This window comes from Budorcas taxicolor, chromosome 6 (assembly GCF_023091745.1).
Source record: "Budorcas taxicolor isolate Tak-1 chromosome 6, Takin1.1, whole genome shotgun sequence".
Taxonomy (NCBI): Eukaryota; Metazoa; Chordata; class Mammalia; order Artiodactyla; family Bovidae; genus Budorcas; species Budorcas taxicolor.
The window spans coordinates 71500728-71522371 of record NC_068915.1 but is presented as its reverse complement, the minus strand read 5'-3'; positions in this window follow the sequence as shown (position 1 = coordinate 71522371).

Below are 21644 nucleotides of genomic sequence, written 5' to 3'. Positions count from 1 at the left end.
TTGACTATCCCACACCAGGAGCAGGGGGTAAATACCCCAGATAGAGTAACAGCAGGTTCCTACAGAAGACCCTACAGTGTGCTTCTTGGTCGGAGTGAGAGTATGTGTACTATAGAAGGATGAAAAAAATAACTCAGGAGAGGGGAGGTAGGTGGAAGCTTTCAGTACTGTAGCCAGCCTCAGTGGCAGTGGGAGAAAACTACCTTTGCTGATAGAAATGACATGATGTAATTGTGTTTAAGGATCATTCTAGTGACTGCTGAGAGGGGATCCATTGCCATCAGAGTTTGCTGGAGACAAGGAAGACTGCTGTAACCAAGAGAGTGTGAAAAATTTGATCTTGTCATAGAAGTCAAAACAAAAAGGGGAGGGTCCAGGAGATGGGGATGTGTTTGGCTCTTGTAGTTTTGTGATCTGTCTTCTTGGTTTAAGATTCCAGTGCTGGATATGACTCAAGAGGTGATTAAAGGGGCTTATCTCTTTGTTGGATCTGATCCAATGTGAGAGTTGTTATCTCTTTGTTGCTTTGGCAAGGCACTGTCTTTCCTCCAACCTGAACTGATGTTACCAGTATTCATTGCTACTGGCTTAAGCCCCAAAGATAAAACTCATTTGAAAGTCTTTGTACCTGGTACGATGGGACAGTAACCTCTCTCTTGTCTCTGAAAAGTAGTGTCAGTATTTAAGGAAATCTCCCTGCTCTTTTCGGAGAAGGCAATGGCAACCCACTCCAGTACTCTTGCCTGGAAAATCCCATGGATGGAGGAGCCTGGTAGGCTGCAGTCCATGGGGTCTCGAAGAGTTGGACACGACTGAGCGACTTCACTTTCACTTTTCACTTTCATACATGGAGAAGGCAATGGCAACCCACTCCAGTGTTCTTACCTGGAGAATCCCAGGGACGGGGGAGCCTGGTGGGCTGCCCTCTATGGGGTCACACAGAGTCAGACATGACTGAAGTGACTTAGCAGCAGCAGCCTGGCTCTTTTGGAGAAGGCAATGGCACCCCATTCCAGTTTTCTTGCCTGGAAAATCCCATGGACGGAGGACCCTGGTAAGTTGCAGTCCATGTGGTCGCTAGGAGTCAGACAGGACTGAGAGGCTTCACTTTTACGCATTGGAGAAGGCAATGGCAACCCACTCCACTGTTCTTGCCTGGAGAATCCCAGGGACAGGGGAGCCTGGTGGGAGGCCATCTATGGGGTCACAGAGAGTCGGACACGACTGAAGAGACTTAGCAGCCCGGCTCTTTTGGAAAATCATCCCTAGGCCCTCCAAGGTAATGAGGGTGGCTGGATGGCAGAGCCCTGGCTCTTCTTTCTTGGGGTTCAGCTCTCCCTTGGGGATCTCCCGTTAGTGCTGGGATTGCCCTCCTCTAGCTTTCCTACCTAGGAAGACCGAGGCTGGGGTTCCTTTAAAGATCTTGATGGGTTCAGCTGCAGGAACCTACTGACCTCAAGCAGTGCTGTCCCCCAGAACCTCAGGAGTGCATCAGTGGCCGCTCAGCCCACTCTTGGCTCTCATGCCCACGCCACCCCTGCTGTTCACTGCTTTGGTTAAAGTTGCTTGTGTATTGATCTTTCTTCTTTATAAGCTCCCTTATAAATAAGGTTAATTACTCATCTTATTTATCTTCATAGCCTCTTATTGTTGAATACACAGTACCCTGCATTGGTATTTATAAATATATTAACAGCACAATGAGAATATATGATATTGTTGTTATTCTAGGTATCTCTATAAAGCTGAGACTCTGAAACTAAAATTTCTTGTCTTTTCTTTATGGAAATTATCCTAAATTAATTGTTAGAAATCAGTTCATCAAATTAGGTAGTATAAACTAGTTTAATAGACACTTACGTGGAAATCAGTTTGTCATATTATTTAGGCTTAGATTAGCTTTGAAGCCGTGGATAGTGGACATCAAGGCAAAAATCCTTAGGAAGGTGCCAAGGACCCTCAGAGAAAGAAAATATATAGAAACAGAAACGGAGAACCAAAGTCAAACTTCATCTACTTAATAGATGTACTTACCTCAAATTATTCTGCCTATACCATTGCACACTTGCTTAAATGATATCTCCTCCCTGCCCCTTTTAAATGGTGTATTTCCTCAGTATCTCCAGAGCAGAGTGTTGCTTTTCGAGACTAGGCGCTGTGGGCTGTCTCTCTTCTGCTCTCCCCACCCCCACCCCAAATCTACAATACTGGCATAAAGAAGATGCCCAATGACTGACTGTGAGTGGAAAGCACATAAAAACACACAAAACTTCTTTCAGTCTCTTACTTGCTCATTTTATTTTTAGCCTAGCAAGCAATAGTTGCAATGAGTATTTTTGTATGAATAAATAAATTTTCTCCATGATCTCTGAATTCTACCCTCCCCTTTTTCTTTCAGGGCTGGAACAACCATTATCTCTGACAACTTAAACTCGCACTCCCTTGTATTCATCGTATCTGTAAGTATACAATAAAAGCATTACCTTCTTCAGTTAAAGTCTGGTGGGGAGCTATAAACCAATAGTTATATCTCTCAGTTAACTTCCATATTTGTGATCAACTCTGAAGCTAAGGGGCTAGTTGAACCTGACTGCAGATGACATAAATATCAACTCCCTTGTGAAATTGTTAAGCTAAATAACGTTCATATGTCATTATAGAAGATGATGCATTTAAGAGCTCCAAGTTTCTTTCGTATTTAGAGTCTTTTCAGGGTCTGTGTTGGATAACTGCTCAGATGAATGCTAAGGATATACCAGTGTACACATTCCTGTGTAATGAAGACCAGTTCTTCCACCCTGAAAGAGTTCCACACCATTCCTCCACCAAGAGGAGCTCTTGATGCAACTGGTAGAAGTTTAGCAAGTAAGAATATTGCTGAGTAATAGTGTTGTACAAACACTGGAGTTTATTTCTGAGTTGCAGTTCACCAATTCTGGGTCTATATGCTTATTTATTTTAATGTTTATATTTATTAATTTATTATGTGAATTAAATATATAATTTGTATATTTGTTTTTCTTCCATGAAATAATTTTCAATATATTGTACCATAAAAAGAAGGCAAATGTAAAATGAACATTAACTTTTTTATTAAATTCTTCTATACCACCATTTTAAGAAGCACTTAGGAGTCTACCTAATAAACGGATGATAAATGTGAATAAGTTTAAAATACAATTTGCAAAAACACAATATCTGCTCTGATTTAACCAGCCACAGTTTCTCCCAAGACTTCACTCTCAGCAGGAAGGAAGAAAACACTTGACGAAAAGAAACAGGTAAGATAAATGGTTTAAATTTCACTTAAAAAATTGAAATATAGTTGATTCACAGCATTGTGTTAATTTCTGCTTATAGCAAGGTGATTCAGTTATACATATATGTATACATTCTTTTTTAAATATTCTTTTCCATTATGGCTTATCATAGAATGTCGATTATAGCTCCCTTTGCTATATAGTACGACTTTGTTATTTGCCCATTCCCTATATAATAATTTACATCTACTAATCCCAAGCTCTGGGTCTATCCCTCCACTCCGCCCCTTGGCAACCACACGTCTGTTCTCTATGTCTGCGAGTCCTATTTGTGTTTCGTAAAAGTTCGTTTGTGTCATAATTTAGATTCCACATATAAGTGATATCATACGGTGTTTGTTTTTCTGATTTACTTCACTTAGTATGATCATTTCTAGTTCCATCATGTTGCTGCAAATGGCATTATTTCATTCTCTTTTATGGCTGAGTAGTGGTCCACTATATACATGTACCACATTTTCTTTATCCTAAATGGTTCAAATTTGATGTCTCGTTGAAGATCTGGATCTTAGGTTCTTTTTTCTCTAAGATACAGGAGATTGGTCCCAGTATTCTCAGCAGATACAAAAATCCAGGGAGCTCAAGTCCCTTGTACTGTGCTTAGTCACTCATTTGTGTCTAACTCTTTGTGACCCCATGAATTGTAGCTCACCAGGCTCCTCTGTCCATGGGCATTCTCCAGGCAAAAATACTGGAGTGGGTTACCATGCCTCCTCCAGGGGACCTTCCCAACCCAGGAATTGAACCAGAGTCTCTTGCATTGCAGGCAGATTCCTTACCAGCTGAGCTACCAGGGAAGCTACCATAGCCTGCCAGGCTCCTCTGTCCATGGAATTCTCCAGGCGAGAATATTAGTGTGGGTAGCCATTCCCTTCTCCAGGGGATTTTCCCAACCCAGGAATTGAACCCGGGTCTCCTGCATTGCAGGTGGATTCTTTACTGTCTGAGCCACCTGGGAAGCCATTGTATTTGCATATAACCTACACAGTCCTCCAATATACTTCAAATCATCTCTAGATGATGTATGATACCTAGTATGATATAAATTCTATATAAATAATTGTTAACACAATATAAATTCTATGTAAATAATTGCCTTGTGTGGAAAATTCATGTTTTGCTTCAGAAATTTCTGAATATTTTCAATGTATGGTTGGTTGAATCTGCAGATTCAGAACCTATACATATGAAGCACTGACTGCATCAAGGATCTTTGTTCCAGGGGGTGCAAAGTAAAGGCATAGCATGATCCCTCTTGCCTTGGCACTCACCAAGGGAACACACCAAATTCCTGTGTTCATTTCTTTAAGTCTTAGGTAGCACCTAGACGTCAAGCAGATAAATACTTTTTCAGGAGGTTTTTTGAATGATCGATCCACTTTTTCTCTGTGATCTAGGGTGGTCTAGCAATCTGTTGTTGTTTCATTGCTAAGTCATGTCCAACTCTTCTGCGACCCCATGGACTGTAGCCCACCAGTCTCCTTTGTCCATGGCATTTCCCAGGCAAGAATACTAGAGGGGGTTGCCATTTCCTTCTCTAGGGGATCTTTCCAACTCAGGGATCGAACCTGTGATTCCTGCATTGCAGGTGAATTCTTTACCACTGAACCACTAGGGAAGCCGAGTCTAGCAAGCTAAGCAAGGTAGATAGCAATCTTTTGTAGGATCTTCCTTGATTATGCTTAATCATGCTCTTGCTTATACTTAATTTTAACTATAAATGCACAGTCATTTGTGAAGTAGCAACACTGCTGAAATTGGGGCACAAGCATGAGTAAGACCCAAATTTGTAAAGAGAGTTTTTCATCTCTGTTTGCAAAGTGAATCATTATTTGTAAATGCTTCTAAAGAATGTAAATTATTTATAAATAACATTTGTGCATTTTTAAAATGTAATTATTTTCATACACACATCTATGGCATAAATGGCCTGACCTGCTTCTTACAGAATCTCATACTTCTTCAGTCTTGAGACTCTGTTTCTGGGACTTTGGGTTGCTTCCAAATTTGCAAGTCCTTAGTAATGAATTACCCAAAAGAAATGTCTGGTAACTAAAGACTGGAGTTGTATTTGATATCTACATTGATAATTAGCAGCCTGATGTCATTCCTTATGTCCCACACAAGCACATGTTCTTTGAGAGAAGGATCTACCCATCGCCTCTTCCTCCATTGATGGATACCCTACCAGCTCTTGTTAAGGTTAGTGATTCCCTGTTCAAAGGAGGGATTTCTTCTTCTTAGCATTAACTACTTCCTTCTTCTTTCATTAATTCATCAAATATTTTTTGAGCACCTACTTTATGATGCTTCTGCTCCCTGCTTATGAAACCGCATGTCTTGGGCCCCAGGCATTGCCTTTGTCAAAGTCACAGTTTTGATAATGCTTCCAGCACTGTCCTAGATAGACTAGAGGTTTTCCCTGGTATTTGGGCAGAGTGTAAAGTAAGGTAACTCAGCTTTAATTGAATGTTCTATGTCTTATTTGATGGAACTAATGAAAATTACAAGCATTTACAAGTCTGAATTACTTTAGTAAGGACAAAGTCATTTCATAAATTAATTAATATATCATTTATTAATTGTTATTAAATCCTTGTTAATTAAGTAAAACAGTAGAGTTAAATGAAAAGATGGATAATTTCCTGAAGGAAATGAAATTGTGATTTAAAAATCTTCCTTAATTGGTTTAATTGACAAGCATGGCACTGTATCATTCAGAGCTACAGGCTGATGAAAGACTCTACACAAACAGAGCATATGGGGAGCAGGAAACAGTGAGGATTATTTTCCAGAGAATAACCATATAACCATATTCTATTTTACTCTACTCCAGTGGTTATTAACTTTGTCTTGGTTAAGAATCCAATATACGTAAGTCAACTAATTCTTATTGAATATCTCATACATGCCAGACATTTAGGGCATAAGAACTGAGGATTGATTTGAACAAAAATAGATCCTTTAGAGAATTTGGTGAAAGCTAAGGGTGGAAGTGAGAAATAGATTTCAGGGACTAGATCTGATAGACAGAGTGCCTGATGAACTATAAACAGAGGTTTGTGTCATTGTACAGGAGACAGGAATCAAGACCATCCCCAAGAAAAAGAAATGCAAAAAGCAAAATGGCTGTCTGAGGAGGCCTTACAAATAGCTGTGAAAAGAAGAGAGGTGAAAAGCAAAGGAGAAAAGGAAAGATATACCCATTTTAATGCAGAGTTCCAAAGAATAGCAAGGAGAGATAAGAAAGACTTCTTCAGTGATCAATGAAAAGAAATATAGGAAAACAATAGAATAGGAAAGACTAGAGATCTCTTCAAGAAAATTAGAGATAAGGGAACATTTCATGCAAAGATGAGCTCAATAAAGGACAGAAATGGTATGGACCTAAACGAAGCAGAAGATATTAAGAGGAGGTGGCAAGAGTACACAGAAAAACTCTACAAAAAAGATCTTCACAACGCAGATAATCACGATGGTGTGATCACTCATCTAGAGCAAGACATTCCAGAATGTGAAGTCAAGTGGGCCTTAGGAAGTATCACTATGAACAAAGCTAGTGGAGGTGATGGAATTCCAGTTGAGTTATTTCAAATCCTAAAAGCTGATGCTGTGAAAGTGCTGCACTCAATATGCCAGCAAATTTGGAAAACTCAGCAGTGGCCACAGGACTGGAAAAGGTCAGTTTTCATTCCAATCCCAAAGAAAGGCAATGCCAAAGAATGCTCAAACTACTGCACAATTGCACTCATCTCACACGCTAGTAAAGTAATGCTTAAAAGTCTCCAAGCCAGGCTTCAGCAATACGTGAACTGTGAACTTCTTGATGTTCAAGCTGGTTTTAGAAAAGTCAGAGGAACCAGAGATCAAATTGCCAACATCCGCTGGATCATCAAAGAAGCAAGAGAGTTCCAGAAAAACATCTATTTCTGCTTTCTTGACTATGCCAAAGCCTTTGACTGTGTGGATCACAATCAACTGTGGAAAATTCTGAAAGAGGTGGGCATGCGAGACCACCTGACCTGCCTCTTGAGAAACCTGTATGCAGGTCAGGAAGCAACAGTTAGAACTAGACATGGAACAACAGACTGGTTCCAAATAGGAAAAGGAGTACGTCATGTAGGGAACAAGGTATAAAGAAGGTTGAGAAGTGCTTGCAAACGAGACTCTCAACCAGGGCTGAACATTCTTGCAAACGAGATGTTCTGCCCAGTGTAGGGAACTAGGTTTAGGAAAGGTTGAGAGTCTCGTTTGCAAGCACTTCTCAACCTTCTTTATACCTTGTTCCCTACAACGTCAAGGCTGTATATTGTCACCCTGCTTTTTTAACTTCTATGCAGAGTACATCATGAGAAACACTGGGCTGGAAGAAGCACAAGCTGGAATCAAGATTGCTGGGAGAAATATCAATCACCTCAGATATGCAGATGACACCACCCTTATGGCAGAAAGTGAAGAACTAAAGAGCCTCTTGATGAAAGTGAAAGAGGAGAGTGAAAATGTTGGCTTAAAGCTCAACATTCAGAAAACTTAGATCATGGCATCTGACCCCATCACTTCATGGGAAATAGATGGGGAAACAGACTTTATTTTGGGGGGCTCCAAAATCACTGGAGATGGTGACTGCAGCCATGAAATTAAAAGACGCTTACTCCTTGGAAGGAAAGTTATGACCAACCTAGATAGCATGTTGAAAAGCAGAGACATTACTTTGCCAACAAAGGTCCGTCTAGTCAAGGCTATGGTTTTTCCAGTGGTCATGTATGAATGTGAGAGTTGGACTGTGAAGAAAGCTGAGCGCAGAAGAATTGATGCTTTTGAACTGTGGTATTGGAGAAGACTCTTGAGAGTCTCTTGGACTGCAAAGAGATCCAACCAGTCCATTCTAAAGGAGATCAGCCTTGGGATTTCTTTGGAAGGAATGATGCTAAAGCTGAAGCTCCAGTACTTTGGCCATCTCATGCGAAGAGTTGACTCATTGGAAAAGACTCTGATGCTGGGAGGGATTGGGGGCAGGAGGAGAAGGGGACGACCGAGGATGAGATGGCTGGATGGCATCACGGACTCGATGGACATGAGTCTGAGTGAACTCCGGGAGTTGGTGATGGACAGAGAGGCCTGGCGTGCTGCAATTCATGGGGTTGCAAAGAGTCGGACACGACTGAACAACTGAACTGAACTGAAGTGAATGCCTATAAGTGGGCTTCTGTTTTGGCTCGGCTGGTAAAGAATCTGCTTGCAATGTGGGAGACCTGGCTTCAATCCCTGGGTTGGGAAGATCCCCTGGCTAAGGGAAAGGCTACCCATTCCAGTATTCTGGCCTGGACAATTCCATGGACTGTTATAGCCCATGGGGTTACAAAAGAGTTGGACGCAACTGAGCAACTTTCACTCACTCACAATGCCTATAAGTAGTTACATTAGCTTAATAACCATCGTTTAAAATTGATGTCAAATTACAGTTGTTTCTTGTTAAATTAAGATATTTATCTTTAATTAAAGGTATTAGTAATGAATATGTTTTATAAACTGACTCCTTGGTATGAAAGACACTTATGAAATTCTAGGATGTTTGGGAAATCCAGAAAGCTTCATTAATGGTAATCCTGTGGGATTTTATGGGTTGAACTGTGTTCCCCAAAGTTGATACACTAAAGTTCCAGAATCTTAGAATGATCTTATTCTTTACCAAGGTAATCATGTTAAAATTAGATTGTTAGAGTGGGCCCTACTCTAATATGTCTGCTTTCCTAATAAAAAGAAATTTTGGGACAGATACTCACATAGGGAGAATGACATGTGTAAATAAAGGCAAAGATTAGGTGGGATTCTATAAACCAAGGAACACTAAAGGTTGTTCACAAACCTCCAGAAGCCAGGAGGGCCTTGGAACACATTCTCTCTCACAGCTCTCAGAAGAAACAACCTTGATTTTGGACTTCTAGCCTCCAGAACTGTTGTTTAAGCTACCTAATTTGTGGTTTTCCAATGTGGTTGTATAGTTTTATACTCCCACCAGCAATGTGTAAGAATTCCTACTGTTCCATATCATTACCAACATTTGGTATTGTTAATCTTTTAACTACTCTGATGAGGAATATGAAGTTTTAATTTGATTTTTCTTAAGAATAAAGATATGGAGCCCCTTTTCAGCATGCTTATTGATTATTTGGATATCTTCTTTTGTGAAGTGCCTAGCTCTTTTGCTCATTTTTAAAGAAAATTTATTGTTGTTTGGGTTTTTTTTTTTTAATCTGTTAGTCTATGCTTCTTAACTTTCATAATGATGTCTTTTGGTGAACAGATGTTTTTAAACTTGATGAGATCCAGTTTATCTGTTTTTTTTTTCTCTTAGGGTTATTCTTTTGTGTCCTAAAATCACTGTCTACCCCAGAATCTATCCTGAACAGAAACAGAGAAAGGATTTTTTTTAAGATTAGTAGTTCACATTGATTTTTATATTTTGCCTATTGTTTCTCATTTGTTTCATATATCTTTCTTATTTAGGTTTTTATTTTCTACTTTCCTCATAGTATTAATCACTAAGGCTTTCGAGTGCATTTATAGCATTAGCTTTTATTTGGAAAAAAAATCTTGAAACTTAGAAAATATATGAAAACCCCCACCAGACTACATGGGATTTAAAGTGAATATCATCTCAAAACCACAATGAAGTACCATTTCATGCCAGTCAGAATGGCTGCAATCCAAAAGTCTACAAGCTATAAATGCTGGAGAGGGTGTGGAGAAAAGGGAACCCTCTTACACTGTTGGTGGGAATGCAAACTAGTACAGCCACTATGGAGAACAGTGTGGAGATTCCTTTAAAAACTGGAAATAGAACTGCCTTATGACCCAGCAATCCCACTGCTATGCATACACACCGAGGAAACCAGAATTGAAAGAGACACGTGTACCCCAATGTTCATCATAGCACTGTTATAACCAGGACATGGAAGCAACCTAGATGTCCATCAGCAGATGAATGGATAAGAAAGCAGTGGTACATATACACAATGGAGTATTACTCAGCCATTAAAAAGAATACATTTGAATCAGTTCTAATGAGGTGGATGAAACTGGAGCCGATTATACAGAGTGAAGTAAGTCAGAAAGAAAAACACCAATACAGTATACTAATGCATATATATGGAATTTAAAAAGATGGTAACGATAACTCTGTATGTGAGACAGCAAGAGACACAGATGTATAGAACTGTCTTTTGGACTGTGTGGGAGAGGGAAAGGGTGGGATGATTTGGGAGAATGACATTGAAACATGTATAATATCATATATGAAATGAATCGCCAGTCCAGGTTTGATGCATGATACTGGATGCTTGGGGCTGGTGCACTGGGATGACCCAGAGGGATGGTATGGGGAGGGAGGAGGGAGGGGGGTTCAGGATGAGGAACATGTGGCAGATTATACCTGTGGCAGATTCATGTTGATGTATGGCAAAACCAATACAATATTGTAAAGTAATTAGCCTCCGATTAAAATAAATAAATTAAAAAAAAATAAAGTGAATATCATCTCTAAGATAGTATGATTCACTGTGTGAGGGTAATCTAGGGAGAATTGCTTATGAGGGACAAACCTGTATTTTGTGGGACTTGAAGCTTGTTATGAGTTAGGAATCACTTTCTAAGAAAAAGTGAGACTTTTTTCAGGAGACTCGGGTTCAATCCCTGGGTCAGGAAGATCTCCTGAAGAAGGAAATGGCAACCCACTCCAGTACTCCTGCCTGGAAAATTCCATGGAAGGAGGAGCCTGGTAGGCTACAGTCTATTGCGTCACAAAGAGTTGGGCACAACTGAGTGACTTCATTTTTCTAAGAAAAAGAATTTCACATGCCATTTTGTTTGGGGTTGCCACATATTTAGATGTGTCAGATATGACAGCATGTCATCTGTTGTATTGAGATGCATAGACACAAGTCTGCTCATAGCAACCCTCACGTGCTGTGTGGTTGTTGTTGTTCAGTTGCTCATTCGTGTCCTACTCTTTGCAACCCCAAGGACTGCAGCATGCTAGGCTTCCCTGTTGCTCACCAACTCATGGAATTAATCAAACTCATGTCCTTTGAGTCAGTGATGCCATCCAACCATCTCATCCTCTGTTGTCCCCTTCTCCTGCCTTCAGTCTTTCCCAGCAACAGGGTCTTTTCTAATGAGTCAGCTCTTCGCATCAGGTGGCCAAAGTATTGAAGCTTCAGCGTCAGTCCCTCCAATGAATATTCAGGACTGATTTCCTTTAGGATTGACTGGTTTGATCTTGTGGTTCAAGGGACTCTCAAGAGTCTTTTCCAACACTACAGTTCAAAAGCATCAGTTCTTTGGTGCTCAGCTTTCTTTTTTTGGTCCAACTCTCACATCTACACATGACTTGACTACTGGAAAAACCATAGCTTTGACTAGGCAGATCTTTGTTGGCAAAGTACTGTCTATGGTTTTTAACATGCTGTCTAGGTTTGTCATAGTTTTTCTTCAAGGAGCAAGCATCTTTTAATTTCATGGCTGCAGTCACCATCTGCAGTGATTTTGGAGCCTAAGAAAATAACACCATGGCTTGTAGTGTTGCTGTAAATTTGTACCATACATTCATAGGAATTATAAAAATGTTTGTTTTGTAAGATTTCAGATGGTTGGAAGATGAGATGGTTGGATGACATCACCAATTCAATAGACATGAACTTGAGAGAACTCGGGTTGATGGTGAGGGACAGAGAGGCCCCAGCATGCTGCAGTTCACAGGGTCACAGAGGGTCAGACAAAACTGGGCTACTGTACAACAATAGCAAGATATCAGTAAAGAAATACATATGATGCATTTGTATTTGTGTATATTGCAGATAGAGCATATTTATGAAAAAATAGAAATTCCACTTCAACTAGGAGACCAGGTCAAATCTTCAACTTACAATTTTACACAGCTGATAACTGGAAGAATTTGCCACAGAACTAGTTTCTGGCTCTGTTTCTCTCCACTTTCAGAATGCAGTATTGTTAGTGTCCTTCATCTTCATACCATGATGCCAGATGAGTCACAGAGCAGGCACTTGAATTATTCCTGGAAGAAATCGTATGCTGGGAGGCTAGCAGTACCTAATTATACAGAAGAGTGACTGTTAACTGCATCAGTTCATACCTCTAAATCCAAGTTAACTGTGTCTCCAATTCAACTTCCACTTCGTTGGATCTTCAGAATACCTCTGGTCACTCCAGTATGACTAAACATGGTAAAAAATATTAGGGGTACAAAGAGAAAGCTACCTTAAACAGTTATAATTTAAATATCTTACTTTTTCAAAATTTACAAAAATATTCAGTTCACGTGAATATGTTGTTTGAAGCTCTCCTAGATCCTGGAAGGGGGGTGACTCTAAAGCTTAAGATTCATTACTTCATGGTGAATTTACCTCTGTTTATTACTTCAAATTAGAAATATGAAAGAAGCATGTTATATTACCCCTGCTATAAATATTAGATAACATTGAAATTTTAGATTACAGTACATTAGATGCTGATACAAACACACACATCCACTATGTGTTGTAGAAAACAGTTAATCACTCAGCACCTGCTCCATATCAGGTAGTCAAGCCTGTTTTAGGAATGAGTGTATACAAGAAAAATATATTTAAAATATGTGATAGTGAAGACCATTATAAAGACTAATATGAAAGTAACTTATCCCCGGGGGTCATTAAATCATATTATTGGAAATGTTGACAGTCTTGTGATCATGTTATTAAAAAAGTTCAATTTAGTGAGTGTTACTCAGTACGCAGAATACATCATGAGAAATGCTGGGCTGGATGAAGCATAAGCTGGAATCAAGATTGCCGGGAGAAATATCAATAACCTCAGATATGCAGATGACACTACCCTTATGGCAGAAAGCGAAGAACTAAAGAGCCTCTTGATGAAAGTGAAAGAGGAGAGTGAAAAAGTTGGTTTAAAGCTCAACGTTCTGAAAACTAAGATCATGGCATCCATCCCAACACTTCATGGCAAATAGATGGGGAAACTGTGGCTGACTTTATTTATTTGGGCTCCAAAATCACTGCAGTTGGTGATTGTAGTCATGAAATTAAAAGATGCTTACTCCTTGGAAGGAAAGTTATGACCAACCTAGACAGCATATTAAAAAGCAGAGACATTACTTTGCCAACAAAAGTCCATCTCATCAAGGCTATGGTTTTACCAGTAGTCATGTATAGATGTGAGAGTTGGACTATCAAGAAAGCTGAGTACTGAAGAACTGATGCTTTTGATCTGTGGTGCTGGAGAAGACTCTTGAGAGTCCGTTGGACTGCAAGGAGATCCAACCAGTCCATCCTAGGGGAGATCAGTCCTGAGTGTTCATTGGAAGGACTCAAGGGGACAACAGAGGATGAGATGTTTGGATGGCATCACTGACTCAATGGACATGAGTTTGAGTAAACTCAGGAAGTTAGTGATGGACAAGGAGGCCTGGCGTACTGTGGCCCATGGGGTCGCGAAGAGTCAGACACAACTGAGCAACTGAACTGAACTGAATTCTATACCAGATATCTTGAGACATACAAATATACTTCCCTGGTGGCTCAGACAGTAAAGAGTCCATCTGCAATGTAGGAGACCTGGGTTGATCCCTGTGTTGGGAAGATCCCCTGGAGAAGGCAACCCCATATACTTAGTATTCTTGCCTGGAGAATCCCATGGACAGGGGGCCTGGCAGGCTACAATCTGTGGAGTCCCAGTTAAACATTAAAGAGGGTCTAGCACTTTTATTTTCTTTCATAAATATGCTATGTTACTTTGTTTAAATTAGTATCTTCCTGAAATCTTTTTTATATTTCAATAATGATAAGGGCTATGCCTTTTTATTCAACTGAAAGACTCATGTACTCACTGATGTCAACAGTATTTTGAGTATTTGAGTTAGAGTGTGGTTCCAACATTAAATAATTCTACCACATTTCACAATGAATATTTTTAGAAAATATTTTCCAGTAGGTATTTTAGTAGAAAAACAGTAAAATTTTCCCACTGTTTGCTCTGATCTGAAAAATATTTCTGGCATTCACAGTTACATATTTTGACAGTCACATGAGTCTAATATGAACAAAGCAAACTCAGATATTAAAAGAAGATACCATGGAAAGAAATAAAATAATTGTTTTTGAGGAAATTTTATATACTCTATGGCATAATTTAAATGCATAAAATGAAAATATTTTTAGAAAATTATAATTTTATAAGCATATTTTTAAAAGCATGCTTATTGCTTTTGGAAAAGATGCTTAAAAATGTTATGAAGTGTATTGAATATTTTAAGTCTGACATTTTTATGATGATGAAGTAGGTCAAGGCAGACATTTAGGTTTCCGAGGAATGCTGTCCTGAGTAGCTAAATCAGTTTAACCAACATTTTTAAGTTGATAAAAAATAATATCTCTTGTTTGTCCATCCTAAATGCATAATGTTTATGTGTGAATCACATTTTATTCCATTTAACTAAATAAAATTATTTATTCAAAATACCAAGATCATTACCTGGCACAAAGAAAATTGTTAAGTACATTAGTTATAACCCTTTATCTCATAATTAAATTAAACAAAGATATAGTTGTATACTGTTGTGGCCAGCTATGGTAGATTGTCTAAGAAAATATAACTTTGTTTAATTTAAGATATAAAGGTAATTCAGAATTTGAAATAAAAAGCTGTAAAGACTAGCATTCAATCCAATAAACATATTGATTTAAGTTTCAAGCTATAGGTAGGAATTTTTTTTAAAAAGATGATGCCATTGTCTCTACCCTTAGCTTTGGTGCCATAATTTGAGGATAAAACCATATGCAAATAGGTCCTCAGCTGTCTTCTATAAATGTTTGGTAGGTAGCCATTTAAGGAAGGGCAGTAACCTGTCCTGGAGTGGTCAGATAGAGTGTAAAATGAGTCTTAATGAATAGAAACAGCTTTGGGGAGAGTAAAATGTTTTCTCATTCATAAGTGGAGCAGGTAGTTTTTAAAAACTGGTTTGTAATTTACTATACAGCTTGTGGCCCTTCGTGATGCCCTGTTAGGTTTGAGGTTATAGGACCATCCCTAATGGGTACTTTGCTTAGATTATGTTCAAAATTTCCTAGAGAAATTCACAGGACTCACACTAGCCTTTGAATGTGTGTGCAGCTCAGAGGTTGCTATGTAATTCAGAGTTTTGCTTTTGTTGTGATTGTTGTTGGACCTTTTCATCCAGGAGCAGGAGTTCGGAGGTTCCTTCTCTGATTGCTCCTGAGGGATGCTGGGAAAATGTAATTAACAACAAAATCTCTCAACCTGGAGAACTTTTCCACAGAGGTCATAGAGAAAGAAAATGGTTTTAAAATGATTAAGAATTAAACCAGAATGTGATGTGCATTCCTGAGAATCATGAGAAGATTGTAAAGACAGAAAGAAATCCTCACTCTTCTGTAGCAAGCAGATACAACCCACTGCATGCATGTTTTCAAGATAAACAATGACTTGTCAAATATGAGGTCTTGATGGCACCTTTTATCACACACAAGGGTTCAAGTGTTAGTCCCTCAGTCGTGTCCAACTCTTAGTGACACCATGGACTGTAGCCCGCCAGGCTCCTCTGTTCATGGAATTCTTCAGGCAAGAATACTGGAGTGGGTTGCCATTCCCTTCTCTAGGGGAACTTCTGAGCCAGGGATTGAACCCAGGTCTCCTGCATTTCAGGCAGATTCTTTACCCTCTGAGCCAGCAGGGAAGCCCAGTTTATGTTAACTTTACCCTCCTGTGTTGACTAATTGGCTCTATCCAGAAAAAACAAAACAAAACTAATTTCTCCTGTCTTTATGACAGGGGATAGTTTCACAGCTCGGAACAAGGTCCCTCTGAAGTTAGGCTCTTACCTTCCCATAGACACTGAAAGATAGAAGTGCTGTCTCCATGGATGGTTACATTTTACAGAGATGACTGCCAGTTCCTTGAAAAAGACTGTTCTGGGTCTTAAAGCTGAAAAATACTGATCTAGTCTTTGAAAGGACTTATATGCATTTCAAAGAGAGGAGAAAGTACTTACATTATAAGTTTTCTAAAGCAAATGACCTGAGAAAAAGGAAGGGCAAACACACAGTCTTATTTTTAATCTTGGCTTCCTAGGAGTTGCCCTCAGTCAGAGCAGCATACTGTCCAGTCAGCATTTGCTTGGAAGTTGTATTTATGCCACTTGTTGCCTGTGAGGCTTCTGCCCTGAGTTGATGGATCCTTGCACAGTTTGGAGAATGCTTCCCACTTTGCCCAATGATTGCTTCTGAGTGGGGGCTGCCCAACCTTTGTGACCCCTGGAGCTGACTCTGATCCTGGGACACCTCTTCTTGTTATCTCTTTTCCTATTTCTCTGTTTAAACTTCTAGTTCCTCTGCTGTTTGGCTAATTCAAGGGGCTACTAGCCATTTCCTCATGGCTTTCCATCCAGATTGGTATTGTTTTTCAACAATGCCCTTAGGCATGGAGTTCTTCATTCTCCATTCCAAATAAAGTCAGCGCTGCAAAGCCCTTCATCACATAGCCTGCCTGTCCTCTTGGGAAGAACCTCCTTACCACTCTACCACATTAGGATACGAGGATCCACTTTTCCTGGAGCAACATCCCTGCTCTATGAGTTTGCACTGCAGTGGATGTGGGGAGGACTTGGCAGTCCCTGGTCTTCTCAGCTTGCCCTTCCAAGTGGGAAATTTTACCCCATGGGTGAGCTGGGGTGAAAGTCCCTGGAGCACCAGGATATTTGGCCTTCTGCATCTGGGATACAGCTGCTGCCCTATGAGTGGGAGGTTGAGTAGAGGATGAAAGACCTAGTAGCTTCCTAGAATAGATGACAAATGTGAGCAGCCTTTCCCTCCTGGGATGAAGCTGCAGCCCCAGCCTGTAGCTGAGGGGAGATGGAGCTCCCGTTTTGTTAAAAGCATGAATAGAGCTTCTTTAATGAGGAGTTGGAGAGAGATTCGAGTGGGTTGTGGTTCAACTACTACTATTTTCATTGATATTTAGTAGATTTTCTTGAATGAATATTTCTCTATTTGCTATATGCCCCTTGGGCAATTTCCAGAGTTTAAGTGAAGTCGCTCAGTCGTGTGCGACTCTTTGCAACCCCATGGACTGTAGCCCACCAGGCTCCTCCGTCCATGGGATTCTCCAGGCAAGAATACTGGAGTGGGTTGCCATTTCCTTCTCCAGGGGATCTATAAATAAAAATCATTTTTTTTTACCAGTTAAATTATTTTGCGGGAGAGTTAGTTGAGCTCCTTACTCCATTCTAGAAGTCCTCCTTCTCACCTTCATTTTGAAATATGTTTTCACTAGTTACAGCATTCTTGAAATCTGGGTTGACTTTGTTTCTAAAGTATTTTGAAGAGGTAGTTCTGTTGTATTTCGACTTGCATAGTTTCTAACAGTCTACTATCATTCATTATCTTTGTTCTCTGCAAGGTTTTCTCTTTATCTTTGGTTTTCAGCAATTTGACTGTAATGTGGTCAGGTATTACAATTTTTTCTATTTTTCCTGCTTGGGGTTCTCTGAGCCTTTTGGATTTGTGTTTGTTATCTGTTACTAATTTTGGAAAAATTCTCAGCTTCTCTCTTTAGGTGTCTTTGTTCATCTGTTTCTTTCTTCCTTCTGGTACTTAAACCACATCTGTGTGTGTGTGTTCTCAGTTATGTCCAACTCTTTGTGACCTAATTGACTGTCACCCACCAGGCTCCTCTGTCCATGGAATTTTCTAGGCGAGAATACTGGAGTGGGTTGTTATTTCCATCTCCAGGGGATCTTCCCAACCCAGGGATCAACCCACATCTCTTCCATCTCCTGCACTGGCAGGTAAATTCTTTACCACTGAGCCACCTGAGAATCCCTCAACTACATGTGTATTAGATCATTTGATACTGTCCTCAAGACTCTTAGATATTCTGGTTTTAATGTTACTATTTGCTTATTTTTTTCCTCACTCTAGTTTTACTTGGTGTTTCACTTTGGATAATTTCTGTTGATTTGTCTTGAAGTTCATTGATTGTTTCCTCCACTATGACCCCCTGTCCAGTAAGCCCTTGGAAAGAATTCTTCAACTCCAATACCACACTATTTTTTTATTTCTAGAATTTTTATTTGACTGTTTTTTATGTGTTACATCTCTTTGCTAAAATTTTCCATGTGTTATTCAAGCTATCTGCTCTTTCTACTGGATACTTTAACATATTAATCATAAATAAAGTCTCTTAGGACTTCCCTGGTGGTCCATTGGTTAAGATGTCACTTTTCCAATGCAAGGGACCCAGTGATCTTTGAGTATTTCCTTTCTTTCTGACTCGACAAGATAACCCAGTCTCATCTTGTGTATTTCCTGATCTATACCTGGAATTAGACATTTCTTCAAGAAGATCTAGTTCTTTTAGTGGGAAATAATATTTAGAAATTGTAATCTGGGGACTGTGGATGTTTTTGACAGCAAGTTATCTTTGCTTCTATACCTTGTACAGTTTATAGAGCTAGGAAATTTGTGCTTTTCTTTAAGAGGGAAAAATAGCATAGTTTATACTGATAATTCTAGTTCAAATCTAAGATTATTTACTGTGTTTGATTTTATACTTGTATTATTTTATGTCACAGTTAAAATCTTGGTCCTTAATAACAGTAAGATACTTATTTGCTTTATGCTGCAATGTATATGGAATACTTTCAAAATAATGATACAACTCTTATTTACAATAAGATTCTTGAATGCAGTTTTAAGATTTCTTTGCAGTTCTCTTAGTCATTAATATATACTAGTGAAGTACAAGTTTCCAACTCAGAATCTACTTTGTTTATAAGATCTTTGTGTTGATCCACTCTACAGTATGCTTTTTTCACCTCTGAACTTTTATAATTCTAATCTTAAATCTCATACTCTGTACCTGACTCAGAAGACCTTGAATTGTCTTTTACTTATTTAAATAGGAAAGTTGAGCATAGGGCAGTGAGAACAATCTTCCTGAGAGGCCTATGGAGTCAATCTAGTTCATTATTGCCACAGTAAACTCAGAAGGCCAGGTGCATATCTTCTCTTATATACCAGAAAGAATCTTATTAAACTGAGTGTAATTTAAATTCTTTTGAGAACTTGTCACAAAATGACACACACTGAATAGGTAGACCATCTCCCAGGATCTGGAAATAGGAAGGATCCCTCAAGACTTGACGCTGGATAACAGGTGGGACTAGGGTCAGAAAAATACAGAGCAACATATTTGAGGATAACGGGCTTCCCAGGTGGCTCAGTGGTAAAGAATCTACCTGCCAGTGTAGGAGACAGAGGAGATGTGGGTTTGATCCCTGGGTTGGAAAGATCTCCTGGAGTAGGAAATAGCAACCCACTCCAGTATTCTTGCCTGGAAAATCCCATGGACAGAGGAGCCCGGTGAGCTACAGTCCATGCAGTGGCAAGGAGTCAGCCATAACTGAGTGACTCAGCATGCATGCACACCAGTCCACTGAAGCTGGATAGTATGTGAATTAATGAATCTTGTGTTTAGAAACTTCTCCTTTGAAAATCATTTTTCACTTCCACATTTAGTAAATTTCTCCTTTAAAAATGTTTGTTCATCTCAGACAAGCACAGGAGTGTTTTGAGAAATACCATACTTCAGGGACTTGAACAAGAGGAAAGTGATAGAAATCAAAGCAAGAAAATCCCTGGAGGGAACCACATTCAGGAAATCAGAATGAGAGATGGGGCATAGTCACCTCTCCCAAGCCTTCAAGAGCTGGGCTGGCCTGTGTTCTGTTTGGGTGAGTGGCTATTACCTCCCATGTTCCCTCCCCACTGAAGCAGTGTTAGAGGGAGAACAAAGGGACCTTGAGCTATAAATTGGAAGACCCAAGCTCTCGTTCTTATTGCATATGCAGTATCAGAATAATTCCTAAAGCTCAGCTCGATCTGGCAGCTGTACCCTCTGCTGACTTTGCTCTTATCATCCCCCAATCTCTTGGCTCATTCACTGTGCTCAGTGGCCACTTGTTCCTGTCTCCCGACTAACCACTACACTGTTTGCCCGGATGAACTTCCCAGGCACTTTCCTCTCATTGCTCAGGTTTATGAAGCACTTTTTTAGGAAGGCTTTCCTATCCCTACATGACCTCGTCCCAACCTTCTCTCTCACATGTCTTCATCAAACTTTTCAGAGCTCTTACAGCTTTCTGAAATTATCTTGTATATCTGTTGGCTCTCATGCTCATTGTCTTCTTCTGTCTGGGTTATCAGCTGCACAAGGCACTTGATAGGCACTCGATAAATATTTGTTGAATGAATTGAATAAATGATAGGAAAGTGAGAGAGAAAAGTATATGTATGTGTATGGATGTGTGTGTGAGGGCATGCATTTGTTTATGCTTTGGTTTATTTCACAAAAGGGTATGATGTGGCTTACAAGAAACACCTGACCTTGAGACTAGGAATGAATTTCTCACTTGACTGGTACTTAAGCCATTTTCATTGTGCTCTTATTTATTCAGTTGCAGTAAAGGGCACAGATTTCACTTTCTTGTCCTCTCTGACACTGATATATAAAATGACTGCTTCTCTTCTTCCCATGTCACACTCTTATTAATCTATCACTAATATTGCTAGTTATTTATCAAATCACCACTACTTCAGTTTTTGTTTTGCTCTGATAGATACACTATAAAAATCTAGAACCAACTAAAACAAGTTTTATATTTTATTGGCAAAATGATCAATGAGTTTTCTTTACATGTGAGAGTACTTGTCAGTGTTTTATTGATTTACCAGGTTTATTTCCATAAGATGTAAAATTTTAGTAAATTTGCATCTCTGTCATTATTCATGACCAGTGGAGACATGTAAAAAGAGAGGTCAGCTTAAAAAATTTTAAATGACAAAATTATAAGGCAGACTGCCAGATCCCAAATGGCTTGCAGTCTGCTTGTCAGAATTTATTTTGCTATTCAAGCAATAGAAAAATGCATCTAATTGGTTTGTTCCTTATATATAATTGTAGTATGGAAGGATAGTAGGAATTAAAAGGAGTAAGACTATCATTTGAAGTAGAGTCCAGGGAAACCCCACTAAAGTGGTTTTCAGAAGTTGCTTATATTTTTATTTATCATTCCTACCAGTTTCTTCATCTGTAACTTTGGAAGGTTAGACCCCCCAAGCATCCACTTCTGCCTCTGAAATTCATTACCAGGTCTGTCTTCTTTCCTCCCTCTCCTTTGGTTACCCTTCAGAGGGCACCAGCAGGCACCCCCAAGCTAATTTAAATTTTCTAAAA